We start from the raw sequence: 12,222 nt of genomic DNA on the forward strand, positions 1-12,222 counted from the left end.
AAAACTTAAATCTGAATCCCAGAACGCAAGAGCAGAAAGTGTTTACATTGAATGAAATAGCTATAATACTCCTCGTGTGGGGAAATAAAATGTCCACATTCACCTGAAGACACAAAGCAACTAAATGTGTATCCTGTCCTCCAGGATTATGTAACCCACAGATTATACATAACTGCATTCTGAGTCTGGGATTAAGATCTATTGAATAATTGCATCAGCTAACGTTGGTGCCCCATTCCCAGCCCCTAATCCCTTGGTACATTTCTGTACTTTCCTTCCCTGCCTACTTCCCCAGACACTTTTCACTCCTTGGCTTTCAGTATGTTTTCAATGGCCAGACCTAAGGCTCTCAGCCCACTGCCCTAGGCCTAGTTTATGTGGTCCATCACTCCATGTGGGAATATTAAATTTCAGTTTTCCCATCCCTGCTGGGAACAACTCTAGGAGTAAATCATACTTCAGTGTTCCCCTGCAGGATCGGTGGGAGAGACCCTCAATGGGACTTTTGCCAGAGACCCCACCTTTGTCTCTAGCATGGCTCATACTCTTGGGGAATACTTCCTGAATAAATTACTTGCACATAGATTCTCTTCGTAAGATCAGCTTCTGGGAAACCCAATCCAGCACGATAATTGATGAACTCTAAAAGACTCTTAAGCCTTTTCTCTTGTAGCTGAAACAGGACAATAAAGTTCAGGTATACCTCAGCTCGACTTGTTTTTCAGAGTTGAGGCACCCAATCTGCCAGTGTTAAAAAGAAAGCATGTTTAGGAATTTTAAGAAATATAGGAAACTCATTTGTAATTTTTTTTTTTTTAATTCTGAAGATAGGATAGGTTTTTCTTTCAATTCATCCCAGGAGAAACATGACCAAAGAGAAAAGAGCTACTTAGGAGAAATGGATATAATAATAGCAATTCTGCAGTGGAAGAGACTATCTTTTAGAACTTTTAAAATTTGAGATAATTAACGGAATATTTTAAAGTATGTGCTGATCCTGGATTCCACCTAGGAAAACAATTAAATCTATAAACTGTAGGCAGATCATCCTAAAGATGTGAATTCTGAACTGACCCAGCAGGCATATGGTTTCTCTTACCAAAACTTTGCCAGAGGCAAAAGGATTTCCAAATCTGCCTTTTTACTGACCTCAGAAGCTGTCATCAAGCTTCATTATATCCAAATTAGTTTTCTTTAGTACATTGTTTATAATTAAAATGTTTTTGAACAGGTATATTTATATTGTTCAAAAAAGGTCTCATAATCCTGTTATAATTGGCCTGGTCCCCACCTCCATTCCCATAGGTAATTGCTATTATCAGTATTTTCTGTGTCTTCTAGAGTTTCTTTGTGTAAATATAAGCAGATATAAATATGATTTCTTATTCTTTCCAGTGCTCTGGTGCCCAGGTGCAGAGCAGTTCAAGCGGGTTGCAACCTGTGAATAGATGTTGCTATGAGGTTATAAGGATGGCTCCTCCAAGACTGCTGATCAGGATGTCGAGAATTCTTTAGACCTCAGCTTCATCTTCCTGATCAGTTCCTCTTGCAAAGTAACAACAGGGGAGTATTTTTACGGGCATCCTTTGAATTTTTCTAGGGGACACATATTGAATACTAGCTTACCATTTAACATCCAATGGCAATGAATGTTGCGAAAAGAGCAGGTCCAGTTGCATTTCCTGACATATAACACAGACCTATTCAATTCCACATGTCAGTTTTCGCTGTGTATTTTGTAGCATCAGTTATGGAGACCTGAGTGTGCTCTGTACATTAGCCAAACTCTTTTTTTCCTAAACAAAAAGGAGAGAGGCAAATTAATATGATGGGGAAACAGAAGTCTCTCCTGCACAGCCCTTAGGCTTTGTCTTTGAAGCCTACGTAGAACAGATGATTAAACATTAATTTTTAAAGAAGGCAAATATTCTTTTTAATCTCTTTCAAAAGTGATTTTTATTTTTTAACTAGGAATTGTTAAGTTATAAAAGTAATGCATAAGTGCATCCTCACTGTTAAAAAAAACAAATCGATCTTACGTAAAAAGCTAAATTACAATGTGGTGACTTTTCCAGCCTCCACAAATTTCATCCCCAGAGGGAACCACTGCAATCAGTTTTGTCTTTACCCTTCCAGACACTCTTCCTATACCTTTATACATTTGTGCCTCTATAGACATCATAGCTTTGATGTGCTCGTTTTCATGAATGGAGTCATACTCTGCACAAATTCTCTACCTTTCCCACATAGAGATAAAATGTGAACTTTTTTAATATCATACTACATACATCTGACCTAGTATTCTGACCTTGGGCAAATTGCTTAACCTCTCTTCATCTTAGATTTAGTTTTTATCAATATAGTGACAATCATAGAGACATACCTCGCTGGGTTCTCGCGAGGGTTGCCTGAGGTAATGCTTGTGAAATGCCAGGAGCCCCGCCACCTCTTCAAATGTTTATTGGATATTTATACTTCTCTTCTTGTAAACTGCCTATTCATGTCCTGATTTTATCTTTCCACTGGATTATTTTTCTTGTTGACCTATACGTCTTTTATTGACCTATACGTTTTTTATATTGTTAGCGAATTAGCCTTGTATGTTTCATACGTATATAAACTTTTTTTTCACAGCTTGTCTATTTTCTTTTGACTCCGTTTCTGCCATTTGAATTTTTGCTTATGGGCAAACGTGTTATTTCATTTAACACATACATGTGTGTCATAGTTATATAAAACATTCCTCACAAATTTGCATTCTAGTGAGGAAATAGGAAATTTACAAACAGACATACCGTATTTTGTCAGTTAAGTGTCTGGGAAATGCCAAGTACTTTAAGGACAAAGTGGGTAAAGATAGAGAAATAGAGGAGTGAATGCTGCTCTAAAATGGTGATATTTGAATGAAGGTCATAACCAAGTGTGTGGATGCTCCATAGAAATATTAGTAGAGTTCCAGGCAGTGGGAACAGCAAATGCAAAGTCCTCACTCAGGCACAGGTTTGACATGTTCTGGAACCAGAAAGGGCCAGTGTGGCTTGAACATTAGTGAGCATATGGGAAGAAGCAGCAAATGGAATTGAATAGGTAGCCATGGATCAGATCGTGCGTGGTCTGAAAGGCTGTAGAAAGATTTGTGGGTTTCCTCTATATATTAAGGAAAGTTATTAGAAGATTTTTAGCAGGGAAGTGACATGGTGTGACCAAGAGTTATTACTCTTACTACTCTAGTGGAAAAACCAGATAGGAGGCTATTGCAGTCATCTGGGTATAAGATATGGTGACCTAGACTAATAAGGTAGTAGGTAGGAAATTGGTAAGAAGTAGTTGTGTTTGGTTACTTTGAAACTAGAAATTTATTAGAATTTACTAACTAAACGATGGGGTAGAGAGAAAAGGGAGACTCAACAGATGATGTCAAAGGTTTTGGCTTGAGAAACTGGGTGAATGGCAACATTATTTACTAAGATATAGAAGAAAAAGTGAAGAATAGATTTGTGGAACGGGGTCAAGTTTTGTTTGACTTGTATGTGAAGTGACTATGAGGTAGCCAAGGTGAGACGCCAAGTAGACAACTGAGTATGGAAGTTAGAGAGGACAGAGCAGGCCACATAAATGTGAGGGTCACTCATGTATGGATGGTATTTGAAGTCATGTTACTGGATGAGATCACTCAGGGCTTAGTGATAGTGAGGTGATAAAGACCTAGGGAACTCCAACACTTAGAGATCAGGAAGAGGAGGTTAAATTAACAAAGAAAGATAAGTAACATCAACTTACAAAGTAGGAGGAAAACCAGGATCATATTGTGTCCTGCAAACCAAGTGTGGAAAATATTTCTACTGTGTACGATGCTCCTGAGAGCTTGAGTAACATGAGGATTGGAATGGAACAGTGGATTTAGCACTATGGAGGTTACTAGATCTTTAAAAGAGAAGCATTAGGAACAATAGCCAGATTAAAGTGGAAGAAGAAATAACTTATCATTATTTCTCTTTAAAGCATCCTTATTTCAAATGAAAGAGCAAAAGAGCTTCTCTATGCAAAGATTCTATAAATTCATAATCAAGGACATTATAATGGAACTATTTTAGACTCAGTTTTGGCTGAGGCACTATAATGACAGATACACAACTCACAGTGAAATGTGAGACGTAAAAAAGATTGTAGCAGAATATTGGTTTCCATCATTGGTTGATTACTTACGCTAGAGGATTTTGGATAGGCTAAGAAAATAGAGGATTGGAAATTTAAAGAGAGTTTTTGGATAGAGTATTTGTATTCTATGGTTCTTCCAAACCACAGAAGACAATCTGCTTTCCCTTTTTTTAGACAAGGAAATGGGGTTGTAAGGAAAGAACTTGGAGAGCTTAACACATCCCTTCACTATGGCCATATCTGACTCATGCCTGAAAAACTCAATGTCCTGGGCTGGCTTTCTGGTGATGATAGGATGGAGGTTGCTCTTGCTTCAGAATCATCCTGTACTCTCAAGTTCAGAAAGGCAAAGCTGTATGTTTCTCCTATGCCTGATACAGGCCATGTCAGAAGAAAGACAGTATGAGCTTGTTGTTGTTCTTGCCTAAGTCTTGTATCAGTTAGACTTTGCTGTGTAACCAAAAATTCTGTGGCTTAACACAGCAAATGTTTATTATTTTCATGTGTCAGCTGCATGATTATGGTCAGCTGGCAATTTGACTGGGACTGGATTGCCTAGAATAATTTCATTCATATGTCTGTGTCATTGGTTAGATGTTAGCTGAGGTAATGGTAAGGACATCTCTTATCTTCAGTAGGCTAGCCAGCACTGTTCAAATGGTAGTGGTCATAGGGAGAACTGAAAATTTTGAAGAGTAAATTTTCCTTATGCCCCTCAATTGCTTTAAAATTTTTTCTTTGTGTAGATGTTATATGTTAACTGCAAATTTTATCCTTCAGTTGTTTATATTTTTGTTAATGTTACTATGAACAATAACATAATAGTGACGTTAACATTTACTTTTTGATATTTATTAGCAATTTATTTTGAAATAATTAGGCAATATTTAGAAATGTCATGGATGATTATAAAACATAAAATGAATCAATTAATTTTCAATTTATTGAATTTGATACATATCTGTAAGACCTGCTTCGTTATTTTTTATTTGGATTCTCTGCTTCTGCCTTGGGTCTACTTTTGTACTGAGCTCACAGAGATGAGATTTTCACCAAATATTGTATTTCTATCTATTTCCATTTATTTTTTTCAGCTTTCTTTTATTTTAATGATCTGTAATTTAATGCACAAATATTACTGACAGATAGTTAATGTGATTTGTTCTCATTTATGATTATAAAATATCTTTATTTTTCTCAGCTTAGGATTGTTGCCTTGAACTCAAGCTTATGGATCCCTACTTACATTCTTATTTTGATAATAGGTTTCTCTAAACTTGGTGAAAGTTTGGTAATTCATACTTTTTCATAATTCAGACAAAAATTAAGCTAAATTTATATTTAGTTAATGAATTTTTTTCATAGACAATTTAATTTATTTATCAAATTAAAAATGTATTAAATTGTTAAATTTATCAAGTTATTTATCAAATTACAAGGATTAATATTCCAAAATCTCAAGAGAATACATTTTTCTAGTATCTTGAAAGTTATATTTGATTTGCAAATGGATGTTTAAATGGCTACACTTCACTTGACCTAAGAATATTTTCTTCTTTGACTGAAAGTGAATCTTGGGGCCAAAGATTTTGCTAGAAACCAGAAAAAAGTAGTTCAAATATTAGAGTAATGACACATTTCAAAGTTTTTGTCCTCCCTGCAACAAGCACTATACAAAAACTACTAATATACTAGTTACAAATCAATAATATCTTCAGTTATATAACCATTATTTGCTCAGCCCTTATTCTGTGCACTTAACATTGTACAAACCATTTCTGCACACTATTTAGTCTAATTCTCACAATAATATGTGAAGCAAGTGTTTTTACTTACAAATTAGAGAATTGAGGCTCAGAGATGTAAAGTGACTTCTCAGGATCACTCAGCTAATAAGTGGCAGAAGTAGGATTTGAACCCAAGTCAGCTTGATGCCAAAACTCATGCACTTCATTAGATTTGCTCCTGCATTTAATAAACCTTTCCTAGGAAACAACTTCAGTGCATAAAGGATGTTAGCTTAATAAGTAAGAAATATATTTACAGAAAGCAATATAACAGTATTTAAATACGTGATTTGGGCGTTTTGCTAGGTGAGGTAGACAGGTCTTTTGGCTAGGGTGAACTGATGAGGTTTGACTATTAGCATTTTTGTATTATGACATGATTGAGGATTTAATGATTTTAGAATTTGAATTGTATCCCAATCTTCTAAATATGTTGCTTTCCTCTCAAAATAAAAAATAATGATTTGCAAAGTTTTCAATATAACTACATTATGCAAATATATACTTTGAGGGCCAATCTGAAAATTCTGCCATAAAAGTCTTAGATATAATCAGATCTCTAGGAGAGAAAGTGGTAGCGCTGGCTTTCAATGACTCTCACAATTCACTGCAAGTGCCCAGGACAAGGGGAGTTTTTCCTTCCAAGGCTGAGTCTAATGAGAGGCTCTAAATTCGGCTGCCTGGGCCACTGGTGCCCTCTGCAGGACAGATGGATGCTCTGCAGCCTTAAAAAGTTCTCTTTGCAATGGAAGCCTTGAGTCAAGTTGCCTCCTATAGTGGCGTTCTGCATCTGGCAGTTGAGTAGCTATTATCTGGGTTGATGGTGATGGCGTGTCTCATTCTTCAGCAGGTTATCCTGGGTTGCTCACATGGTGGTGGTCATAGGGAGAATTGAAAATGTTGAATAATGTGTTTTCCCAATGCCCCTCAATTGTTTTTAAATTTTTTTCTGCATATAGGTGTTATATAACTGTAATGTGACACTCATATGACAACTTTTTAAGCTGTTCGGTTAAGTCAGGATGATTATTTTTTAAAAAGGGAGCAGAGGCACAGAGTTGGAGATGGCAAGAGTAGACTTTTCTTTAAAATGTAAATTAAAGACAGTGAGAGGCTGTGTGGCATATTGCAGAGAACACTCTGAAATGAGAGCACAGTGATCAGATCCTGGCTTTCTCATTCACTGGCTCATGATTGACCATGATATTGAACATCTCTGAGCCTCAGTGTTCTTATCTGTGAAATGAAGCTAATATCTTCCTATTGGTTTATTGTAAGAATTAAATAAGTTACATAAAGCACATGGCATTCAGGACCTCTGAAAGCATTTATTATTACTTGATCAGTTAAGTTTCAAAATTTTATGTGAGAACAGAGCAAGCTAGGGTGAGGAGGGAAGTGTTAGGGGTTGCGGAAAAAAGTAGGCAACATGGAAGAAGGCTCTACAGTCTCCAATGAAAATATATCTTGGTACATACATCTTGTTTAAAAAATAGAAAAAGGTTGCAAAATATAAACACATTTCAAGTATAATAAAAGAAAAGCCATGTAAGGTCAATATTATGCATATTTTTTTCTAAATTAGAAACTTAGGATGGTGGTCTTTGCTCAGGATCAGACCTTAAGTATTGGTTAGGTTTACTTACTACCTTTTTCTTTTTTTGCTTGTTTGTTTCCTTTTAAATTTTATTTTTATTGAGGCATAGTTGATTTACAATGTTGTGCCAGTCTCTGCTGTTTTACTACTTTTTCTTGACAATTTTCTCTCAAAGACTAATTTGGAACTCCCTGACTTTGGCAAAGACATAATATCTAGCTTTGTCCTTTTACCTGTTGTATGAAGATAAAAAGCATCCTAACTCCACTAAGGCTTTTGTTTTGTTTTTTTAGGTTAAATAAGAAATTTGTAGGGACGATTATTTTCCTCATTTTCAAAAGAGGAAAGCAAAGTAGAAAGAATTTTAGTAAATTGCCAAAGTTGACACAATTTATTTGTTGGATCCAAATCCATCTTAGGCAATCTGGTTCCAGATATCTATGTGTTTTACTGTATATTCAACCTTGAAAAGTTTTTATAAAGTGCTGTCTAAATTAAGCCATAGTTGTTAGGATTAATGTTAATCAGGTCATTATTTCTCACACTCAGCTAAACTGCTTCGGATATTAACAAAGTAAATGTGAACAGCATGGGACCATTTAGAATGATCAGAATTAAGCATTACTCTTAGACGTCTGGATACTATTATTTTGGCACCATTAAAATTGGAACTGGATGTGATGTTTCCCTTCTCTTAAATAGATTTGATGGTTTTTTTTTTGGTAGCTTAAATTTTTTTGTAACTTTACTCCACAGATGTGCATCCTTATGGCAGTGGTACCTTGAGTTATAATATTTAGCTCAGGAGACAAGATTCAACTAAAGTGACTTTTTTAAATTAAACTTTGCTTAAACATCTTTCTAAGATACAGTAATTTAAAAAAAACTGGATGTGTATGTATTTGGAAGAATTAAATAACTCAACTGTCTTAGTCTGTTTAGGTTGTTATAACAAAATACCTTAGACTGGGTGGCTTATAAACATCAGAAATTCTTTTTTCACAGTTCTTGAGGCTGGGAAATCCTAGATGAAAGCGCCAGCAGATTTGGTGTTTGATGAGGGTGGCTTCCTGGTTCATAGACAGCTGACTTCTCATCATGTCCTCACTTGCAGGAGGGCGGAGGGAACTCCCTGGTGTCTCTTTTATGAGGGCATTAATCTCATGACCTAATCACCTCCCAGAGGCCTCACCTCCAAATACCATTGGGGATTACATTTTGGATTTGAATTTTGGAAGACACAAACATTCAGTCTATAGCATTAACTGAATATATAAAAGCAACTGTATCCTGCCTAATCCTTCCCACACCACAGTCACTATCCAAAAAAAAAAAATCAAACCAAACCAAAGTAGTAAAAACTACTTTTAGGGTTTGCTTTTGTTTGTTTGTTTGGTCTTCTAAATAATATGCATATAACACTATATCCACCTTAAGTTTATCTTAATTTCAGCTTCCTCGCTGTTCAGTTCATCATCTTTCTCTGTTCCTTAGCTAATCACCTCTGCAAGGTTAAACAACATGGGAAACCTCTAATTTTTCCCCTCCCATTTGATATCTGAGCATATTAATGCTCCCATTCTCCTCCTCATCTCTTTTTACCCTTACCCTTCCTTCAATTTTGTCAGTTTTGTCAAAGTTGAGACTATATTGTTTCATTACAATAATGAAGTACCATATAATTTATTCATAGTTTTTTACCCAATAATTAAAAAACAAAACCTGCATTCACATTACCATGACTGTGGAGCTATTATCCACCTCCCTTTTCTGCCAGTGCAGTGTCACAAACTGTGCCAGTAGGTGGAAAATGTTCCCAGCATTAGGTACAAAGGGACTGTCCTGTTTTATGCTGAAACAATTTTAAATCCTATCTTCAAGATTCTACAATGTGCTTGATGGATATTCTGCTGATGTCTCCCACTTATTTTCACCTAAATTTAGGCCTTTAAAAATGTATTTACCATCATTTTAATGGAATCTCAGATGGGAGGAGAGATAAACAAATGAAATGGTTATTAAATAGTAGTAGAAGCGACATAATGCTTAAGCAAGAGATGATGTAAGAAGGAACTTTAAAAGAAAGAGAATGCCTATTGTCAAAGGACCGGTGAACTTTAGGGTTAGAAGTCTTTCCTTTATTTTACAAATCAGTTTTTACAAAACAAGGCAAAATAAATTAATTTTCTAAAATTACATAATTGTTAGCATCAGTCTAGGATGAGTGGCAATTCTAGCTGAGGTGATTTTTTGCTTTTTACCTGATGACAGCTGATGACTGTTTTTGCTTAGAACTTGGTGTACCTGGCACCTTTAGCTAACACAAGTCAATAAAGGCTTAATAAGATATTTTATTTTTAGTTGCCTGACTCTTGCCCTGTACTTGCTATACTTTAAGATTTTCATACTCTTCAGAGACAGAGCAGGGAGGAGCCACAGTCCTTTTGCTAAGCAAATTTCAAAATATTAGGCTAAGCTCATAGATAATGCAGTTTTCCTTTTCCAACCAGAAATTCTTATGTGGAAAAAAAAATAGTTCTCTTTTAAGCTCTCTTTTAATGAATAATTTATTTAGCAATATTTTATTTCATCATATTGCAATTAAATTTTAGCCAAAGCTAATGGTAACTCTAGGCTGTCATTTTTATTTTTCAAAACTTAAAATATAACTTTGAATTAATTTACCCAAGAGAAAATATAAAATACTTTACACATATAAAATTATAATTTTCTATTCATGACAATAAGTAACAAGGGTACAGTGAAATATTTCTGTGTGTTTGGACACTTTTTTCCAGCTGTAGAATTACAAAGGACATTATAAAATGTGCTACTTCACTAATGCACCTGATGTTATAAGACAGTGAGTGTTTCATTAGTCTGCCAACACTATGAGTGTTGTAAATTTTGAGGAGTAAAGTAAAAATTGCAAGGGTAGACTAAAACTCCTTTTCAATTGATACCTCATGAAGAAATTAAAATTCTAAATCTGTTATAATTTTTCTTGAATATTATTACCTATAAATTCTTATTGAGATTGTATTTTTAGATTTAATGCTTTTTTCACATTATAAATTCATAAAAATTCTAAGCTGGAAGAGACCCAAACTCAACCAACTAACTGCAGTTGGGTGAAAGAAGACATTGAGAGTTTAAATGGCTTCCTCAAATAGGTGCACAATTAATTACTGGCAGACTTGGTGATTAACAAATTTTTAATATATTGTAGTTTCATTTTTTTTTCTTTTTAATACTTCATTTTTTTTAATTATTTTTTTTGGGGTACACCAGGTTCAATCATCTGTTTTTATACACATATCCCCGTATTCCCTCCCTTCCTTGACTCCCCCTCCTCGAGTCCCCCCCACCCTCCCCGCCCCAGTCCTCTAAGGCATCTTCCATCTTCGAGTTGGACTCTCTTTGTTATACAACAACTTCCCACTGACTATTTTACAGTTGGTAGTATATATATGTCTGTGCTTCTCTCTCGCTTCGTCTCAGTTTCCCCTTCACCCCCCGCCCCCTCCCATACCTCGAGTTCTCCAGTCCATTCTCTGTATCTGCATCCTGTAGTTTCATTTTCATTCAGGTCAAAAATATTTAAATTTTTTTCATATAACTTCTTTGACATCTGGTCATATGAAAATATTATTTAATTTCTAAACATTTGGGAATTTTGCAGATATCTTGGCTTTGTTGATTTGTGATTTAATTCCACTGTGGTCAGAGAAAATACTTTACATGATTGCATTTGTTTCCAATATACTGAGAGTTTTTTTATGGCACAGAATATAATCTATTTTAGTAACAGTTCTGTGTACACTTCAAGAGAGCACATGTTTTGCTCTTGTTGGAAGTCACCCACTGAGGGTGTTGCTGAACTTGCTGAGAAGCTGCTGTGCTGCCTGCAGAACTTTCGGGGAGGATGTCCGTGGGTGTGTCATGGACACTCACTGGCAGTGAGTCAGCTCCGTGTCCCACTCGCCAGCTGAACACTGTACCAGCAGGAAGGAAAACACAAAAATAGTCACACCGGAACCAGTAAGAGGAGGCCCTTCCTCCTGCTGTGTCCCTCAGGGTCCCTCTACTGGCAAAGCTTACCATCTTGCTAGCTGCAAAGAGAGAAATGTTTGTAAGTTTCAGCTCCATTTTTATAAGCAAGACAATCAAGAATGGATTTGGAGCTGAGAGGCAATAAATTGATAACTGGTGCACTTAAAACATAACTCTTGCTAACTTGTATTAAAATAGATCTTATTTTCTCTATTCTATTCTATCAATAATAACCATCAATAACAAATACACTAGGAATTAAAATTTTTGGAATAGGAACAAAATAAATAGAATCATGTTTCCTGTAATTTTCATTTTAATTTTCAATGAAATAAAATTAAGCTGTCTTATAAATAAATGAATTTCTCAGTAGATGGTGCTATTTGCCTTATATTTTAATTTCTTCCAGAGAGCTTAGCAATATTTTTATTTCCCTTTAACTGTTATATACCTTTAAAAAATGACAGAATACAATTTATATTTAAGCAACTTACAAAGACACAATTTAAGTCACATTTAACAAACTAGGCACACTTTCACAGAGCAATAAAAAATGCAAATATGAAAAAATGCAAACAGTGAAGCTTTCAGAGAAGTACACATTCTGACAGCTGTTGTTAACTTAAT

General features: G+C 35.3%; 1 pseudogene; it reads right to left on the reverse strand.

The window, feature by feature from the left end:
• The window catches only part of LOC130859209 (isthmin-2-like), a 68,522-nt pseudogene extending 56,876 nt beyond the window's left edge, over window positions 1-11,646 (reverse strand).
• Between the last annotated feature and the right edge of the window lie 576 nt (window positions 11,647-12,222).

Source organism: Hippopotamus amphibius, chromosome 8, assembly GCF_030028045.1.
Source record: "Hippopotamus amphibius kiboko isolate mHipAmp2 chromosome 8, mHipAmp2.hap2, whole genome shotgun sequence".
Classification (NCBI taxonomy): domain Eukaryota; kingdom Metazoa; phylum Chordata; class Mammalia; order Artiodactyla; family Hippopotamidae; genus Hippopotamus; species Hippopotamus amphibius.